Below are 20335 nucleotides of genomic sequence, written 5' to 3'. Positions count from 1 at the left end.
TATCTTCGTTTCTCCCGCAGAAGCTGTGATTCCAGAGCTCCCACGTTCCTGTGACCTCCGTGCCTCCAAGCCCTCCGTGCCTCCAAGCACCTCCGTGCCTCCAAGCACCTCCGTGCCTCCAAGCACCTCGTGCCTGCAAGCACCTCCGAGCCTCCAAGCACCTCGTGCCTCCAAGCACCTCCGAGCCTCCAAGCACCTCGTGCCTCCAAGCCCTCCGTGCCTCCAAACACCTTCGTGCCTTCAAGCACCTCCGAGCCTCCAAGCACCTCCGAGCCCCCAAGCACCTCGTGCCTCCAAGCCCCTCCTTGCCTTTAAGCACCTCGTGCCTCCAAGCACCTCCGTGCCTCCAAGCACCTCCGTGCCTCCAAGCACCTCGTGCCTCCAAGCACCTCCGTGCCTCCAAGCACTCCGTGTCTCCAAGCACCTCAGTGTCTCCAGTGCCTCAGCATTCAATCTCACTGTGCTCCCGGCACTTGTGTGTCTCAGTACCTGTACTACCAGCGCCTCCAACACCACAGTGCCTACAACACCTCAGTATCTCAGCATTTCTACAAGTCTTGTTTTTCAGGAAACCTACAAGAATTCTTCCGTGCTCCCTGCCTGCCGTCTTAATCCTGCATGAGGAAGACCTACATCCGGCCATCTCTACTGCAACCCAGTAGCAGTTCCTCTTCCCGGTCATCGGAAGAAGCCCCGAGTCCACAACACTCCCAAATCAGGTCAGTGACAGTATACTCAGGCCCGATGGACCCGGGGAATCAAAACACGGACTCAAGTGTCATCCAGAACCTGGCTTCCCGAATACAAAGTCAGGAAGCGGCACAAGGCCAGGTGATGCAGTACCTCCAGCAGTTGTCCGGGCGTCTGGATCAGATTCAGGCATCTCTAGCCTCAGTAATTACGGCACCTGTTCCAGTAGTCGCACCAGTTGCCGTTGCCAACAATGTTCAACCATCGGCCGGTATCACCCCACGCCTTCAGCTGCCTACTCCGTCCCGCTATAATGGGAATCCTAAAAATTGTCGCGGTTTCTTAAACCAATGCGAGGTACATTTCGAGCTACTTGCACACAATTTTCCTACAGACCGGTCCAAGGTAGCATATATTATTTCTCTGCTGGACGGGTCTGCCTTGGATTGGGTGTCTCCATTATGGGAACGATCTGATCCCATGGTTTCCAACTATACCAACTTCATCTCGTCCTTTCGAAGAATTTTCGACGAACCCGGCAGAATGACCACTACTTCTTCCGACTTGCTCCGTGTTCGACAGGGCGCCCGTTCCGTGGGTCAGTACGTGGTTCGTTTCCAGACTATTGCCTCCGAACTACGCTGGAATAATGACGCCCTGAGAGCTGCCTTCTGGAACGGTCTTTCCGACCGGCTGAAAGATGAGCTGGTTACCAGAGATCTGCCGGATCCATTAGAAGATTTGATTTCCCTTTGCGTCAAGGTGGATCTTCGAATGCAGGAGCGTGGAAGAGAACGTAGCCGTTCGGATTGTTCCAGGTTCCGGAATCCTACTCCTAGACCGGTGGCCTCACCTAGCTCGGATGAACCCATGCAAATTAACCGATCCCGACTGTCTCCAGAAGAACGACAGCGTCGTCGTGAGGGTAAACTCTGCCTTTACTGTGGAGCCGCAGATCATTTTCTTAAATCTTGTAAATCCCGTCCGGGAAACGGGCAGGCCTAGCTTGTTCCGGAGGAGTCAAGCTGGGAGTTACGACAAAAGCTTCTCCAACTTCGGACTGTTTGCTTCCTGTAACTCTAGTCTCCGATTCAGTCTCCAAGTCTTCTGAAGCCCTATTGGATTCCGGGGCTGCGGGGAACTTCGTTTCTTCCTTCTGTGTCCAAAGCTTGGGTTTAAAGTTACGGCATATCGAGCGGCCAATTTCACTGACGGCTATCAACGGGACTAGAATTTCCAAAGGTCTTATAATGTGGCGCACGGGGCCAGCTAAGCTGCAGGTCGGGGCTCTACATCAGGAAGGTTTGGAACTCTTGGTAATCCCAGAAATGCCCCATGATCTGGTTCTTGGAATGCCTTGGCTAAAAAGTCATAATCCCCACATCGACTGGAAGTCTTCACAAATTCTGTCCTGGAGTTCCTTTTGTCACACTAATTGTCTCACTCCTGTTTGTCCACTCCGTGTCTCCTCCAAGACGGATGAAGAGCACATTCCGGAGGCGTATCAAGGGTACAAGGACGTATTTTCGGAACAAGCTGCTGACCTGTTACCACCTCATAGGCCTTGGGACTGCCCTATTGACCTTGTCCCAGAGAAGACGCCACCCCGTGGTCGCACATATCCTCTGTCCCTTCCCGAGACTCAAGCTATGTCGGAGTATATTAAGTCCAATCTGCTCAAGGGATTTTTTCGCCCCTCTTCCTCCCCTGCTGGTGCGGGCTTCTTTTTCGTGAAGAAAAAGGACGGGGGGTTGAGACCATGCATCGACTACCGCGGCTTAAACGATATTACTATCAAGAATAAATACCCCTTGCCACTAATCACAGAGTTATTTGATAGGGTTCGTGGTGCCCGCCTTTTTTCCAAACTCGACTTGAGGGGAGCTTATAATCTTATACGCATCTGAGAAGGGGATGAATGGAAGACTGCCTTTAATACCCGAGATGGGCATTACGAATACTTGGTGATGCCGTTCGGTCTCAGTAATGCTCCCGCTGTTTTCCAGGGATTCGTCAATGAAATCTTTCGTGACATGTTATATCAGAGTGTTGTGGTATATTTGGACGACATACTGATCTTTTCCAAGAATCTTGTCGAACACAGGACTCAAGTCAAAGAGGTGCTCCACCGTTTACGAGAGAATCATCTCTATGCCAAGCTTTCTAAATGTACCTTTGAAGTAACATCAATTCCGTTCCTCGGTTATATCATCTCGGGGACGGAGCTTCGCATGGATCCGGAAAAGCTGTCTGCCATTCGTGACTGGTCTCAGCCTCTTTCTTTGAAAGCAATACAAAGGTTCCTGGGCTTTGCAAACTACTACAGGAAATTCATTAGGGGTTTCTCCACCATTGTTGCGCCCATTGCTGCCCTGACGAGAAAGGGTTCTAATCCAAGTTTGTGGCCTCCGGAAGCCATTGCAGCTTTTTCCCACTTAAAGTTAGCCTTCATGATGGCTCCAGTTCTCCAACAACCAAATTTCGATGAACCTTTCTTCTTAGAGGTTGATGCATCTTCAGTCGGGGTTGGGGCTGTTCTCTCTCAGTACTCCTCTGATAAGAAATGACATCCGTGTGGCTTCCATTCTCGTAAATTCTCTTTGGCCGAACGAAATTACACTATTGGAGACCAGGAACTCTTGGCAATCAAATCTGCTTTGGAAGAGTGGAGATATCTTCTGGAAGGGGCTAAGCATGTGTTTACCATCTACACGGATCACAAAAATGTGCTGTACATCAAATCCGCACAATGCTTGAATCCTCGCCAAGCGAGATGGGCACTTTTCTTTTCCCGATTCTCGTTTGTTATCAAGTACCGGGCCGGGACTCTCAATATTAAAGCAGATGCGCTTTCCCGTTCACAAGTTTCCACAGACGAGGATGAATCTTCTGAGCGGGGTTTAATTCTGAATCCAGTTTCTGTCTCTGCTGCTTTAACTACTCCAGCTCCTCCTCCTGGAAGAATGCTCGTACCAGCTAGATTCCGGCCAAGTATACTACAGTGGGTCCATAACTCCAAGTTTTCCGGTCATCCCGGTGCCCAGAAGATGTACAAGTTTTTGCAAAGGTCTTACTGGTGGAACACCATGAGGAAGGATGTACAAGATTGCGTTAATTATTGTCCACAATGTACACAACATAAATCTCCTCGTCTGCCTCCTGCAGGGTTACTTCGTCCTTTGCCTATCCCTGTGAGACCCTGGACTCACATTTCCATGGACTTCATCACTGACTTGCCCTGCTCCAAGGGTTGCAACTCCGTTTGGGTAATCGTTGACCGTTTTTCGAAGATGGCACACTTTGTGCCTTTGACTGGTCTCCCGACAGCTCCGAAACTGGCTCTACTGTTCATCCAAGAACATTTTCGATTGCATGGGTTGCCACAAGAAATTGTTTCTGACCGTGGAGTACAGTTCACCGCCAGGTTTTGGAAAGCCCTCTGTTCAACCCTACAAATTAAACTTAAGTTTTCATCCGCTTATCATCCCCAAACAAATGGTCAAACGGAACGAGTCAATCAAGATCTAGAGACTTTCCTTCGTTTGTATCTCTCCCCTTCACAGGACAACTGGGTGGAGTTGTTGCCTTGGGCGGAGTTTGCCCATAACCATTTGTTTCATTCTTCCACTGGGGAATCACCATTCTTCATCAACTACGGATTCCATCCACGTGTTCCAGAATTTCCAAGCCTTCCGATAGTAGAGGTTCCAGCTGTAACGTCCACTCTACGACACTTCGGACAAATTTGGAGAAAGGTTCATGCTAATCTTAAGAAGTTTCAGTCCGGTACAAGTACTTCGCAGATAAGAAACGGCGAGTGGCACCTCAATATAAAGTTGGGGACAGGGTATGGCTGTCCACACGTAATCTCCGGTTGAAGGTGCCCATCATGAAGTTCGCTCCAAGGTTCATCGGTCCTTACCCTGTGTTACAAGTCTTAAATCCTGTGGTCTGTAAACTGGGTTTGCCTGCCCATCTTCGAATACCTAACGCCTTTCATGTTTCTCTACTCCGTCCCCTCATTCTGAATCGGTTCCACTCTGCATCCCCTAGGCCAACGTCTGTAGTGGCAGAAGCTGGAGCGGAGTTTGAAATCAAAGCTATTCTTGACTCTCGTTATCTTCATAAAAAATTACAGTACTTGGTGGACTGGAAGGGTTATGGTCGTGAGGAGAGAAGTTGGATTAAGGCTACTGAAGTAACGGCTCCTCGACTGGTTCGGATCTTCCACTCCAGACATCCAACTAAGCCCGGAAAGTGTCCAGGGGCCAGGAGGGGGTACTGTCACTTACCGCGGGCAGCGGCGACCGCGCTTGTTCCTGCGGGTGACCTGGTCTGCCCGGCGCCTCTCTTCCCCCGGCGATCTCCGGTTCCAGCGGCGGGTCGGCGCGTTCCTCCTGCGGCTTCCCGGAGTGCCGCAATCATAGTGAGGTCAAGGAGGCGGAGCAGGACTGACGTCACCTGCCTGCTCCGCCAATCAGGCTAGGGCGGGGGATTTAAAACCAGACGCCGGGCAGAGATCCGGTGCCGGAGTATCTTCGTTTCTCCCGCAGAAGCTGTGATTCCAGAGCTCCCACGTTCCTGTGACCTCCGTGCCTCCAAGCACCTCCGTGCCTCCAAGCACCTCCGTGCCTCCAAGCACCTCCGAGCCTCCAAGCACCTCGTGCCTCCAAGCACCTCCAAGCCTCCAAGCACCTTGTGCCTCCAAGCACCTCCGAGCCTCCAAGCACCTCGTGCCTCCAAGCCCTCCGTGCCTCCAAACACCTCCGTGCCTCCAAGCACCTCCGAGCCTCCAAGCACCTCATGCCTCCAAGCACCTCCGTGCCTTTAAGCACCTCGTGCCTCCAAGCACCTCCGTGCCTCCAAGCACCTCGTGCCTCCAAGCACCTCCGTGCCTCCAAGCACCTCCGTGCCTCCAAGCACTCCGTGTCTCCAAGCACCTCAGTGTCTCCAGTGCCTCAGCATTCAATCTCACTGTGCTCCCGGCACCTGTGTGTCTCAGTACCTGTACTACCAGCGCCTCAGTGCCTCCAACACCACAGTGCCTAAAACACCTCAGTACCTCAGCATTCAGTATTTCTACAAGTCTTGTTTTTCAGGAAACCTACAAGAATTCATCCGTGCTCCCTGCCTGCCGTCTTAATCCTGCATGAGGAAGACCTACATCCGGCCATCTCTACTGCAACCCAGTAGCGGTTCCTCTTCCCGGTCATCGGAAGAAGCCCCGAGTCCACAACACTCCCAAATCAGGTCAGTGACACAGATCTTGTAGAAGGTGTGCCGCCTGTAGAAGGCCGTTGTACACGGCTCTTAGTTCCAGAATGTTTATCGGAAGGATGGATTCCAGACTTGACCACTTTCCTTGGAAGTTTTCCCCTTGGGTGACCGCTCCCCAACCTATGAGACTCGCATCCATGGTTAAAAGGATCCAGTTCCGAATCCTGAACCTGCGGCCCTCGAGAAAAAGTGAGGCATTTGTAGCCACCACAGGAGTGAAATCCTGGCTTTCGGTGCATGTGCAGGTGAGATCCCGACCACCTGTCCAGAAGATCCAGTTGGAAGGACCGTGCAAGGAATCTTCCGTACTGTAGAGCCTTGTAGGAGGCAACCATCTTCCCCAGAAGGCGAATGCACTGATGAACCGATACCCGGGAAGGCTTCAAGACATCCCGGAACCATTGATTGTATCACCAACGCTTTCTCCACCGGTAGAAACACCCTCTGCACTTCCGAGTCGAGTATCATCCCTAGGAAAGACAATCTCCTTGCTGGCTCCAGATGTGACTTTGGAAGATTCAGGATCCATGCATGATCCCGGAGTAGTCGAGTTGTAAGAGCAATGCTCTGCAACAACTTCTCCCTGGAAGATGCTTTTATCAGCAGATCGTCCAGATATGGAACTATGTTCACTCCCTGCTTGCTGCGGAGCAGCCTCATTTCTGCCATTACCTTGGTGAACACCCTCTGTGCCGTGGAGAGGCCAAATGGCAGTGCCTGGAACTGATAGTGACAGTCCAACAATGCAAATCTGAGATAAGCCTGGTGTGGCGGCCAAATCGGAACGTGGAGGCATGCATCCCTGATATCCAGGTATACCAGGAATTCCCCCTCCTCCATACCTGAGATCACCGTTCTCAGAGACTCCATTTTGAACTTGAAATCCCTCAAATAGGGGTTTAAAGATTTTAGGTTCAATATTGGTCTGACTGAACCGTCCAGTTTTGGTACTACAAATAGATTTGAGTAGTAACCCTTGTTTTGCAGGTGAGGTGGAACAGGAACAATGACATTTGTCTTTTCAAACTTTTGAATGACTTCCTGTAGGATAGTCCTTTCTGTCAGCAAAGCTGGTAAGCCTGATTTGAAGAATCTGTAAGGTGGGAGTTCCTAAACCTCCAGTCTGTACCCCTGGGACATGATATCTTGTACCCAGGGGTCTAGGCCTGGAGACGCCCAGACGTGACTGAAATTTCTTAGTCGTGCTCCCACGTGCCCGATCTTCAGGCTGGGAGGTCCACAGTCATGCTGAGGATTTTGAGCAAGCAGTATCAGACTTCTGTTCATGGGAACCTGTTGGTGCAGGTTTTCTGCATTTTCCCCGACCACCTCTGAAGAAAGTGGAAGGGGGCTTGGACTTCTCTGCCTTTGCGGCCCGAAAGGACTGCATTGTAGACGTAGGAAAAGATTTTCTCGTTGGCGGAGTGGCTCAGAGAAGAAAGGTTGATTTACCCACGGTAGCCATGGAAATTCACGCATCCAATGATTCCCCAAACAGAGCCTGACCTGTGAAGGGTAGGTTCTCCACACTTTTCTTGGATTCCGCATCTGCAGACCATTGGCGTAGCCAGAGTCCCCGGTGTATTGAGACTGCCATGGAAGACGTCCTTGCATTCAGATGACCAAGGTCCTTCATGGCCTCCACCATGAAACCTGCAGAATCCTGTATGTGACGTAAAAACATTTCAATGTCACTTCTAACCATAGAATCTAAATCCTCTAGTAATGTGCCTGACTACTTTACTATGGCCTTAGAATTCTATGCACAGTCAATAATGGGCCTTAACGCCACGCCTGAAGCCGTGTATATTGATTTGAGTGTAGTCTCAATCTTGTGGTCTGCTGTCTCTTTCAAAGCGGTAGACCCAGGGACAGGTTAAACCACCTTTTTGGACAATCTAGATACAGAAGCGTCTACTATAGGGGGGTTTTTCCCACTTTTTCCTATCATCTTCAGGGAAAGGAAGGGCAATGAGAACCCTCTGGGATATGGAATTTTTTCTCCGGGTTTTCCCAGGATTTTTCATACAATGGGGTAAATTTACTAAGATGGGAGTTCTATTTGGGATGGGATGTTGCCCATGGCAACCAATCAGATTCCAGGTATTATCTTCTAGAAGGTGTTAGATAAATGAGAAGTAGAATCTGATTGGTTGCTATGGGCAACATCCCATCCCAAATAGAAATCCCATCTTAGTAAATTTACCCCAATGCGTTTAATTCCTTAGACGCAGGGAAGGTAAGGGAGGCTTTCTTATTGGGGGTCATTCCGAGTTGATCGCTCGCTAGCAGTTTTTTAGCAGCCTTGTAAATGCTAAGCCGCCGCCCTCTGGGAGTGTATCTTGGCTTAGGAGAAGTGCCAACGATTGCATCGCAGAATGGCTACAAAAAGATATTGTGCAGTTTCTGAGTAGCTGCAGACCTACTCAGCGCTTGCGATCACTTCAGACCATTCGGTTCCGGATTTGACGTCACAAACACGCCCTGCATTCGCCCAGCCACGCCTGCGTTTTTCCTGGCACGCCTGCGTTTTTTCCAGCACTCCTGAAAACAGTCAGCTGACACCCAGAAACGCCCACTTCATGTCAATCACTCTGCAGCGGCCAGTGCGACTGAAATGGTTCGCTAGACCTTGTGTGAAAATACACTGGCCGTTGTGAAAGTACGTCGCGCATGCGCAGAAGTGTCTTTTTTACTTAATCGCAGCGCAGCGAACATTTTCAGCTAGCAATCAACTCGGAATGACACCCATTGTCTGTAAAGTAAGCCTCCTCGACCTGTTCAGGTACCTTGTCAGTAATGTGTAAAACATCCCTAATGGCCTCAATCATGAGTTGCACCACCTTTGCGAGGGATGCCTCTCCCCCAGTAAATCCCTGTCCCCCGTATCAGAGTTGGTATCCGTGTCGACTTGCATTATCTGGGCAAGAGCACGCTTTTTGGGGCATATACCTGGGGATTTTGATGAGGTAGTAGGAGCAGAATACGACAAAACCTCTACAGATTTTTTTTAAACCTGTGTTTCAGTCTCATTATGAGCTATCCTAGATGAAATCTGGGATAACATTCCCTTAATAGAAGCCATCCACTGGGGTTTGGATTCAGAAGGCTGAGACAGTATATTACATTCCTGAGTACATGGAAGAGACTTCTCTGGAGAAGATACATACTCTGCAGCACAAGACACAGAGTCCCTAGACATGGCAATGTGAGATATATTACACACACACATACACACACACACACAAATGTCAGACACAGTTTCCCCCAGAGTACCTTCAGAGAGACACATAAGGAGCCTGCACACACAGCGCCCCAGTAGGCAGTTGTATGATAAATGCCTGGCGCTGACTGAGTAACCTTAATAGATTAAACAGCAATAATAACAGTGAATAACACTCTCCCCCTCCCCTCTACAACCATCTGGTACCGCACAGGATAGCTGGAATTATGTGGAGGGTCAGCGCTCCCTGTCAGCGTCTCTTGCTGTGATCTGCAGGGAGAAAATGGCGATAGTGAGTGCTGGATCCGCTCTGAGGAGAAGCTCCGCCCCCTGTAATGGCGCATTCTCCTGCACTTCTCAGATTATACTGGCATGAGGTAAATCATTGCTAGCAGCAGTACAGAGTCCCTGATAGCCATAGTGACCAGTGTTTAGCGTATTGCGCTGTCCCAGGGCGCCCCTCACAGCTCCGCACAACTGTACCTCTGAGCCCTCAGGAGTGCAGCCTTACAGCGCTGCGCTCCTACCCATGTGCAGCCATTCTCGCCAGTGACCCGCTTATCGGGGCGCCGGCATCATATCCACCACTCCATCTTCTGGCTCTGTTAGGGGGTGGCGGCAGTGCTGCGGGAGTGAGTGATCGCCTCAGGGGCTTGCAATCATCACCCTCAGGAGCTCAGAGTCCTGTCAGCGGAGATAGGAGCCAGTAACCTCTAAGGTTGGATCCTACTTCCCCCCTAAGTCCCACGAAGCAGGGAGGCTGTTGCCAGCAGTCTCCCTGTACCTAACTCTTTAAAAAAAACTAAAAGAACCCCATGGCGCTCCCCCAGCTGTGACCGGCTCCACCGGGCACATTTTCTAAACTGAGTCTGGTAGGAAGGGCATAGAGGGAGGAGCCAGCCCACACTATTAAACTCTTAAAGTGCCCATGGCTCCCAAGGGACCCATCTATACCCCATGGTACTAATGTGGACCCCAGCATCCTTTAGGACGTAAGAGAAATATATATATATATATATATATATATATATATATATATATATTACTCCCAAAGCCTTTCTGTGACAGTGAGCACTGAGGGGAATCTGCCCGCTGCCAGTTCGTCCGTGGCGGGCACCACAGCTCAGGGCCCGTGACCACCACACGACCTGCCGCCAAAACTGCACCGGGAAACCGCTAACCGGGACCCCGGTGTAAAACTCACTGCACCTGAATCTTTGGCATCTGTTAGAGGGTGACGGCTAGCTGCTGGAGTGGGCACACACACTAACAATGGTGGTCATTCCGAGTTGTTCGCTCGCAACCTGCTTTTAGCAGCTTTGCACACGCTAAACCGCCGCCTACTGGGAGTGAATCTTAGCTTATCAAAATTGCGAACGAAAGATTAGCAGAATTGCGAATAGACACTTCTTAGCAGTTTCTGAGTAGCTCCAAACTTACTCAGCATCTGCGATCAGTTCAGTCAGTTTCGTTCCTGGTTTAACGTCACAAACACACCCAGCGTTCACCCAGACACTCCTCCGTTTCTCCGGCCACTCCCGCGTTTTTCCCAGAAACTGTAGCGTTTTTTCGCACACACCCATAAAACGGCCTGTTTCCGCCCAGAAACACCCAGTTCCTGTCAATCACATTACGATCACCAGAACGAAGAAAAAACCTTGTAATGCCGTGAGTAAATTACCTAACTGCATAGCATATTTACTTGGCGCAGTCGCACTGAGGACATTGCGCATGCGCATTAGCGACTAATCGCTCCGTTGCGAGAAAAAAATAACGAGCGAACAACTCGGAATGACCCCCCATGTGTGATCAGCACCTCAGGAGCTCAGTGTCCTGTCAGCTGGGATTATGAACCATTGAACCTCAGGAGGTTGGTTCGGTACCCCCTCTAAGTCCCACGAAGCAGGAAGTCTGTCTGCCAAGCAGACCTACCTGAAAATAAAAAACTACATTAAATTAGAATAAAAATCTCTGGATCTCCAGAGGAATGCACCCGCCTCTTCGGGCACATTTTTCTAAACTGAGTCTGGTAGGAGGGGCATAGAGGGGAGGAGCCAGCACACACATACACACCCTAAAGGTTTTTTAAAGTGCCAGGCTTCAGTGGACCCGAGCTATACCCCATGGTACAAAAGTACAAGACCCCTGTATCCACTACGACGTAAGAGAAAATATTGATTCTTTCTATTAAGTTTCAATTACCAGCTTTATATTAAAATGTTTTATTAATATATTGGTTTATACAGGCCACTTTCTCCAGCCTGTGGTCCCCTTAAAGATACCGTTACTAGATCTTGTTTAGTATTGGCATTATATGCCTTTTATTTAGCCATTATTCACATGTAGTATATTCAACTTATAGTGTGAATAACTAGTGTATATATTATGAATTAGTCCCAGCATCAGTCCTCTAGATGTATAACATTAAACCGTATAGATATCGGATTTCCGTTTCGTATAGTGGACTTTGGGGGTCATTCCGAGTTGATCGCTCGCTAGCAGTTTTTAGCAGCCGTGCAAACGCTATGCCGCCGCCCACTGGGGAGTGTATTTTAGCTTAGCAGAAGTGCAAACGCATGTGCAGCCGAGCTCTGCAAAAAAAGTTTGTGCATTTTCAGAGCAGCTCTGAACCTACTCAGCGCTTGCGATCACTTCAGCCTACTCGTGTCCGGATTTGAAGTCATACACCCGCCCAGCGAACGCCCAGCCACGCCTGCATGTTTTCAGACACGCCTGCGTTTTTGCAAACACTCCCTGAAAACGGTCAGTTAACACCCAGAAACGCCCCCTTCCTTTCGATCTTCTTGCGGCCGTCAGTGCGACTGAAAACTTTGCTACAACCTTTGCACAATCACAACGGGCTTTGTACACGTACGACGCACGTGCGCACTGCGACCCATACGCATGCGCAGAAATGCCAATTTTTAGCCTGATCACTGCGCTGCGAACAACGGCAGCTAGCGATCAACTCGGAATGACCCTCTTTATGTATACCAACCCAACTGATCTTTTACACATCCCCTTGGATTGAGTGCACTATGTGGTATATTTTTATTCTTTATTTGTTACACTTTACAAGGGGGTTGTTTTTCTATTTCTATGCGTGTTGCCATTGCTCCCCTTCCCAGTACTCTCCCCTGACTCCCCTCTGCCTGGTCCCCCACACTATCCCCACTATCCCTTCCTTGCACTCCCCTCTACCCGGCCTCCCAACACTGTCCCCACTACTCCTTCTCTGCACTCTTCCCTGACTCCCCTCTGCCTGGTCTTCCAGCACTGTGCCCACTACTCCTTTTCTGCACTCTTCCCTGACTCCCCTCTGCCTGGTCTCCCAGCACTGTGCCCACTACTCCTTTTCTGCACTCTTCCCTGACTCCCCTCTGCCTGGTCTTCCAGCACTGTGCCCACTACTCCTTCTCTGCATTCTTCCCTGACTCCCCTCTGCCTGGTCTGCCAGCACTGTCCCCACTACTCCTTTCCTGTGCTCTCCCCTGACTCCCCTCTGCCTGGTCTTCCAGCACTGTGCCCACTACTCCTTTTCTGCACTCCTCCCTGACTCCCCTCTGCATGGTCTTCCAGCACTGTGCCCACTACTCCTTCTCTGCACTCTCCCCTGACTCCCCTCTGCCTGGTATCCCAGCACTGTACTCACTACTCCTTCCCTGTGCTCTCCCTCTGCCTGGTATCCCAGCACTGTCCCCACTACTCCTTCCCTGCTCTCTACCCTGACTCCCCTCTGCTTGGTCTCCCAGCACTGTCCACACTACTTTTTTTAATCCCCGATAGTGAGTATAGGGAAAGCATGACATGCCAGTGAAGCACAGTACCTCTCTGTCTCCTATAGTTACAAGGTGGTAGATGCTAAATCCTAGTGCGCAAAGGGACCTGTGACATCAGGGGGCGGAGCAAGGACGGCAGAATACTACTTTCAGTATCCACGCGCACCCCTTTCACATCGCACAAATAACCCGGTACCGACACGGCATATTGCCGTGTCGAACCGGGTCAGTGTGCGATGTGAAAGCACACTGGCCGATTTAGCGGGTCGCCTGACTCGGTAAATCAACACGGTAAAAAAGAAGGGTTTTACCCGGGTTGATTACCGGGTCAGGTGCGGTGTGAATGGGAGCCGTGTCGATGCGACACGGTTCCCATTCACAGCATAGGGAGAGGCGGCGCTGGAGATGAGCTCATCCCCCGGCGCCGCCTCCACCCCCGCCCCTGCTGCTCCCTCCGCTGCTATGGCAACCGACCCGGTATATTGCCGGGTCGGAAAGCCAGCAGCGGAGTGCAAATGCCGGATCCCACCCGGTAAGTACACGTTTGTCTTACCGGGTAGGATCCGGCATTTGCAGTCTGAATGCAGTAATCATCATCGTGCCCGAAGCGTAACCCGCCCCCTGACGTCACAGGTGCCTTAGCCCACTAGGATTTAGCAGCTGCACAGCGATGGAAACCAAAAGGGAACCAACCCAGCAATCACCCGGAAGTTGTCGATGTAGAGAGTGGAAGTCAGGTGAAACCAGGTAAAAAGCACAGAGCGGAAGTCAGGTGGAAGTTGAAACGCACAGCACGGAAGTCAGGTGGAAGTTGAAACGCACAGCATGGAAGTTGGAACGCACAGTCCGAAAATACGGTGGAACGCACAGGCCGGAAGTCAGCTGTTTCACTTTTCTGAGCGAGAAAGCGGAAGTAGAAGCGGTGCCCGAGAACTGCCTGCCGGTAAGTCCTTGTGTAGCTATATACAGACACAACGAAGCGCTTACAGCTTAGATAGAGCAGGTATATGGCTGATGCGCTGTACTGTCGCCATTATCCTGCTGTGAGGCGGCACCATGCGGCTGTGCAATAGGGATTACCAGGCTGGGGCATCATGGCTTAATACCTCCCACCTCAGCCTCATGATACGCTCCTCATCCCCTGTATGCTGTATTATAGCCTCAGTACAGCCACATTACAGCTTCCCAATACCCAGCTCATAGTGCCTCCCTCATAATGCCCACTTACAGCTCCCCGGAGACCCTCTGCCCCCTGTACAGCTTATTCCTGCCCCATGCTGCATTACTCTCACAGGCTCATTATCTCCATCTCACACCCTCAGTCTCTGCACCTAATATCACTGGCTCCATTTCAGACTAGCAAAAAATTCCCATGTTATTGCACGTGAAGGCGCATCAACCTGGGATTTTTCTTAGTCTGAAAAGGTCATACATGGCACCCATTCTCTACATAGGAGGAGGCGGTGATTAGCGTCGGCGGATGACATCACCAATCCAGCAATATGCCAGGTTGGGCTGCAAGTCTGAAAGGGCTCGCCCCCGGGAAGCACCTGTGTAAAAGTTCCCGAGTGCGACCTGAGAAGAGGAGGAAAGAAATGGGTGAGAGGTGGAAAACTGGGGGGAGATGTGGTACCCAGTGGAATGTATGAGCCGTGGGGGAGCAAATGGGATTAGGGAAGAGTGAAAGACATGCACATCAATAGGGAACAGAGCGTCGCATACATGCAACCAAGTTATACTGGAAACGGTGACAGATACCAATGAAAGCAGAAAAACATTCAGGCTCTATTATAACAGTGCAGACAAGGTGAGACAAGTACAAGGTATAACAAGTAAACACTGTCTCTTCTAAAATATATCTACATTTAATTACAGTAAGATAGCAGCCAAAATATAAAAATGTATAGAAGTGATTTAAAAAAAGCTTTATGTCTCGTCACCTGACAAATGATGTAGTACATTAAGGATAGTCAGGATACATTAATAATCTGCCGTTACAAAATGATAATATTCTATACATTCCACATTGGATTATGAAGAAGATGTGATTAGAAAGGGGCAACCTTACAATATTAATGTCACTGGTCTAGTCTGCAGGGATCCATTTATGGACGTATAAATATAGGATCCGGTCTGATGATCGACGGTGTCTAGGTCGACAGGGTCAGACGGTCGACATGTTATAGGTCAAAAGGTCGACATGAGATTTTTTTTTTTGATTCTTTTTTTTTTTACTTTTTCATACTTAACGATCCACGTGGACTACGATTGGAACGATGATCTGTGACGATTGAAGCGAGGCACCTTGCCCGAAGCATGGTGAGCGAACACGGTGGACTAATTGGGGTTCCTGGTCACTCTACGAAGAAAACGACACAAACCCCCCCATAAAAAACTCATGTCGACCTTTTGACCTGTCGACCTAGAATATGTCGACCTTCTGACCCTGTCGAAATAGTGACCGTCGACCTAGACACTGTCTGTCTAATGATCCACACCCATATAGAGAGAGAGAGAGATCTGCGTAGGTCTTATTCCTCACACACACAAATGTATCTCATTGGGATTGCATATGCCTGTTGTAACTGTTACATAGAGTGTAAATGGCATTATTCATTTCATTGTTGCCATTTGAAACAGGCTTATGGATTGGCCTCTCCTAGATGTATAATCCATCTATATGCCATGTCCAGCATCCATCATATGTACAATTAGATAATAGAGATACTATGTGGGCGTTCAACATTTATATCTTTTCCATTTTATATTCAGTGGAGTCAGATCGATACAAATTTGAATCATTCCGTTCCCTATGTGGGTGGTCCAAAAGGAATCCCTCAGTTTGGACTATGGTGGGGATTCAGTTGTATAACCCCTTGTCTGGCACTGAAGTATGGGATGCAGGGCCGGATTAAGCCTTCGGGGTGCCCGGGGCACTTAAGAAAGGGGGGCCCTAATGGAAGGTGGGAGATGTATAAATTGTACATACCTCCCAACATGTTCCATTCCAGGAGGGACAAAATGCTCTCTACCTGGACTTCCTGTGTTGAACTATTTAATTGATATGAAAGGTTCTTCAAAACAGGTGATTGCAATCATAAATTAAGAGGGAAGCCCAGGTAGAGAACATTTTGTCCCTCCTGGAATGGGTCATGTTGTGAGGTAGGTATTGTGTATAATAAATGTAAACCAATGTTGTATATTACTTTTAACTAATAGTTTAAATATGCCTGGTTACTGTTTATAGCTCCACTTAATTGAAAGACAACTATTTACAAAACTTTTCTTGTAGTGGAACAAAGACAACTTAACCTTAACATACACATAGAAAAATAAAATAATTTCTCTTGTCACATGCAAGAATAGCAGCAGCCTCTGTACTACTTACACACTGGGACAGGACTCAGGAGGACTCTGTGTCTCTCTCTAGACCCAAATAGTTCAGTTGCATAATTGTTTAAACAGGACTCAGACATCCAGGTGGAGAGGAGTAGAAACTGGGATCCCTGTGTCACTTACAGCTCTCTCCACCCTCTTATCTCTCCTCTGGTCAGAAAGCTTTGTCTGTAGCTCATGAAACCTGATATTCCTGTGTCTCTGCCTGCACTGCATACTGTCCTGCTTGTATTCTGGCTGCTGGTACTGCTGCTTAAGAGGGAAAGCTAGTGATGTCAGTGTGCTCTGGCAGGGGGGCCCCCTGACAAAGGGGGGCCCGGGGTACAGTATGCCCTGCATCCCCCTCTTAATCTGGCTATGATGGGATGTGACCATAGCCAGGAGTGTGTTACCTGACCAGGCGCATCCCATACATCCGACACTCCCCGCTGCTTTCTCCGTCTGTTGTGGAAGAAATCCATTCTACACAAGTGCTGAACAAATTTCCTCCTACTGCTGTGACCCCCTGGGAGTGATGGTACGGTCCATAACCGCCAGCATCTCTACCAAAATTGTGCCCCACAATGCCTTACCAGTCCCCCACGCTCCGCTCTCTGCAACAAGGGGAGAAGGAGGGGCTATAAAAGGGGTCGGGGGTGTCATCTGACACTAAGGGGGGGTTATACTGCCTTATAAGAATGTTAGGGTCGGTGGGAAGGAGAGCAACAGGCAGAGGAAGAACTTCCACGCTACAGACAACCGGGTACCAACAGCCCATTTTGTTTCTATATCTGGGCCTCTGAGGGTGAGTAGCCAGAACCCTCCTGTAGGGAGGGCAGGGGGTTAGTCCTGGTGAGGGAAGATAAATTTAGACTGCAAGTAGCTCAGTTACTAGACCCAGAACTAGAAGGCATGCAGGAAACAGCAGATATATCATATGAGAAAGGGTTGGTAGAGGATTGTGCTTGGGTGGATTGATTACTGCATACGGTGTCCAGTCCAAATCATAAGTACAGGCTGGTAGTCCCACTCAAATATCGGTGGTTGGTTCCTTGCTCAGGCCCATAAGGGCAGGTGGGACCGATCACTGGGGGAAAAGGAGAACGCTAGCCCGGCTCAGGCAGCAGTTCAGGTGGTTAGGATTAGTGAGGGATGTAGACCGCTACATAGCAAACTGTGCAGACTGGCAGAATAAGTTATGGCAGGGCTGCATCAGCAACAGCCCGACACAAGAAGATAGACAGCAGGACTTGGAGGAATGCACAATGGTAGGGTGAGTAGACCCTGTAGGGGATTGGGAGCAACAGGATTCCCGCAAGAAGCTGATCCGCAAGTGGATGTATACCAGGGAAACGGGTAACCCCAGAGCAGAGGAGAACTAGGGGAGGTGGAGGCATAGTCACGTAGGACCCCAGGCAACCAGGAAAGGCATTGGCGAGGTCACTCAGGCAGTAGGACTCAGAGTAGCTACTGGAGTAAGAGACCAAGACTTCCCATAGAGGTTCGGTGAATTGACCGGTGCTGAAGGCTACGAGAAAATAACGCAGTGTGACAAGTGAATGCTGGACGCAGCAGGAAATCGGGTCATCTTGTGGGGGACCACATAATACCTGCTGTAGTGTCTGCAGAACGAACTGGGATTCAAGTTGTGAAAGGTGGGAAATGGACAGCCATATTCAAGGGCGTTTTGGGACCAAAGTAATTTGCTACTAGGAACCCATAATTGAGAATCTGGTAGAGTACTCAAAAACTGTGACCTGCTAATCCTAATGCCACCAGACCCAAAATTGCTGTGCACGAAACTCTTCAGGCAGCATGGTATTTTATATAACTCTTTCTTTGTTTTTTTATCCATGTATAATTTTCACTCTTGTAACACTCCTAACACTGAGTAGTGGCTTTCACTCCCCTGATACTCTATCGCTTCACTGCCGTCTTCCATTTTGTGTGACGCCCTGTTTGCATAGTGCGACTGCATCCTTTTGTTCTATATGTAGAGCTTGAGGGAAGCCCAGCACCTCCATAGGTGCTGGGCACACCCCTATCAGTTATGCCGACGGCTCCCCCCCCCCCACTAGTGACGTTGAGGGGGCCAGCCCACCCACATAGTGACGCCAGTGTGGCCGTGCCTTCTTATCATGTACGATTGCACTGCTCCCGCAAACCCTGCCCGCATTGAATACTAGTGGGAACACTAGCAGTGTACTCTTGTTATTATTATTATTATTATACAGGGGGAACAGCCTGTGGTGTCCTGTATTATTATACAAGAGGAGCAGCCTGTGGTGTACTAATAGTAGTATTATTATTATTATTTTCTCATACGTCCTAGAGGATGCTGGAGACACCATAAGAACCATGGGGTATAGACGGGATCCGCAGGAGACATGGGCACTTTAAGACTTTGAATGGGTGTGAACTGGCTCCTCCCTCTATGCCCCTCCTCCAGACTCCAGTTTAGAATCTGTGCCCATGCAGACTGGATGCACACTGAGGAGCTCTACTGAGTTTCTCTGATGTTAGTTTTTTTTATTATCAGAGAGCACTGCTGGCAACAGTCTCCCTGCATCGTGGGACTTAGGGGAGAGAAGTCAGACCTACTTCTAGTGAGTTTAAAGACTCTGCTTCTTAGCTACAGGACACCATTAGCTCCTGAGGGTTTGGAACACCAGGTACGCCTAGGGGTTCATTCCCAGAGCCCGCCGTCACCCCCCTTGCAGAGCCAGAAGTCAGAAGATAGGTGAGTAGAAGAAGATAGAAGACTTCAGTGACGGCTTCTGAGGTACCACACAGCGATCGCGCTGCGCGCCATGCTCCCACACACAGCGGCACTACAGGGTGCGGGGCGCGCGGGAGGGGGGGGGGCGCCCTGGGCAGCGTAAAAATTCTCCTTTCAGGCTGGCAAAGTGAAATTGGAGTGCCTTGGCACTAAATTCTTACTCCCACTAGTATTATTAGTATTAAAAAATAGCAGGCTATAGCGCGCCGTGAAGGGGGCGGAGTTTAGCCCTCACTGCTCTCATCGGCGCCATTTTCTCTCCATAGCTGCAGAGACGCCGGTCCTTCCTCACCACTGCTATAACAAGTAACAGGGTGCAAAATGGGGGGGGGGGGGGGGGGGGGACAGCAAATTTGGTGCTTAAATAAGTTATTATAAAACGCTGCAGGGTCTGAGGCATTATATATTAAGGTTTCAGAACCGGGACAGGCGCTGGATTGTGAGCTGGCAAACTCCCTCTGTGTTTCTCTGACAGGCTTTAGTGTTGGTCTGTCCCCATTTTGGCCCAGTGTGTCTGTGGGTGTCGGTACAGGTGTGTCGGCATGTCTGAGGCGGAGTGCTCTTCCCAGGAGGAGACTGTGTTGGGGGCAGAAACGGCTGTAGGAGTGACCCTGTCGACACCGCCGGCTCCTGACTGGGTAAATGTGTTGAATGCTTTTAATGCTAATGTGGCTCTTATTAATAAGAGATTAGCTAAATCTGAGTCTCAGAACAGGTATGGAAAAAATCTGTGGGGGATGTGTTATCACAGGTCCAGATCCCCTTGGGGTCACATAAACGTTTGTTTGCTCAGTTAGCAGACACAGATACCGACACGGACACTGACTCCAGTGTTGACTATAGTGATACCAGATTAGACCCAAAATTGACAAAGAGCATTCAGTACATGATTGTGGCAATAAAAGACGTCTTACACATCTCCGAGGACCCTGCTGTTCCTGATACTAGGGTCTGTATGTTTAAGGGAAAGAAACCTGAGGCAACGTTTACTCCCTCTCATGAACTGAATGCCCTTTTTGTCAGGATTTTCCCACATTTTTTCAAAAAGTTTCAAATTCCCAAAAGAATTCAAATGGCGTATCCGTTCCCATCTGGGGATAGAGAGAAGTGGGAGTCACCTCCCATTGTGGACAAGGCGCTATCACGGTTGTCTAAAAAGGTGGCTTTACCGTCTCCTTACACGGCAGCCCTTTATTTGTCCGAAAGGACTGC

At 49.6% G+C, this 20335-nt stretch overlaps 1 protein-coding gene across 2 annotated transcripts in view; it reads left to right on the top strand.

The window, feature by feature from the left end:
* The first annotated feature begins 13538 nt into the window (after positions 1–13538).
* Positions 13539–20335, top strand: part of LOC135057055 (gastrula zinc finger protein XlCGF26.1-like) — a 62373-nt gene continuing 55576 nt past the window's right edge. The window contains exon 1 of one of the 2 annotated variants that reach the window (XM_063962941.1): positions 13539–13912. The gene's annotated coding sequence lies outside the window, so the exon portion shown is untranslated. The remainder of the gene's footprint in view (positions 13913–20335) is intronic. The other variant, XM_063962939.1, reaches the window with a different exon arrangement.

The sequence above is a fragment of the Pseudophryne corroboree genome, chromosome 3 (genome assembly GCF_028390025.1).
Source record: "Pseudophryne corroboree isolate aPseCor3 chromosome 3, aPseCor3.hap2, whole genome shotgun sequence".
Taxonomy (NCBI): domain Eukaryota; kingdom Metazoa; phylum Chordata; class Amphibia; order Anura; family Myobatrachidae; genus Pseudophryne; species Pseudophryne corroboree.
The sequence above is the reverse complement of the archived record's forward strand: the minus strand, read 5'-3'. Positions and strand labels throughout refer to the sequence as shown.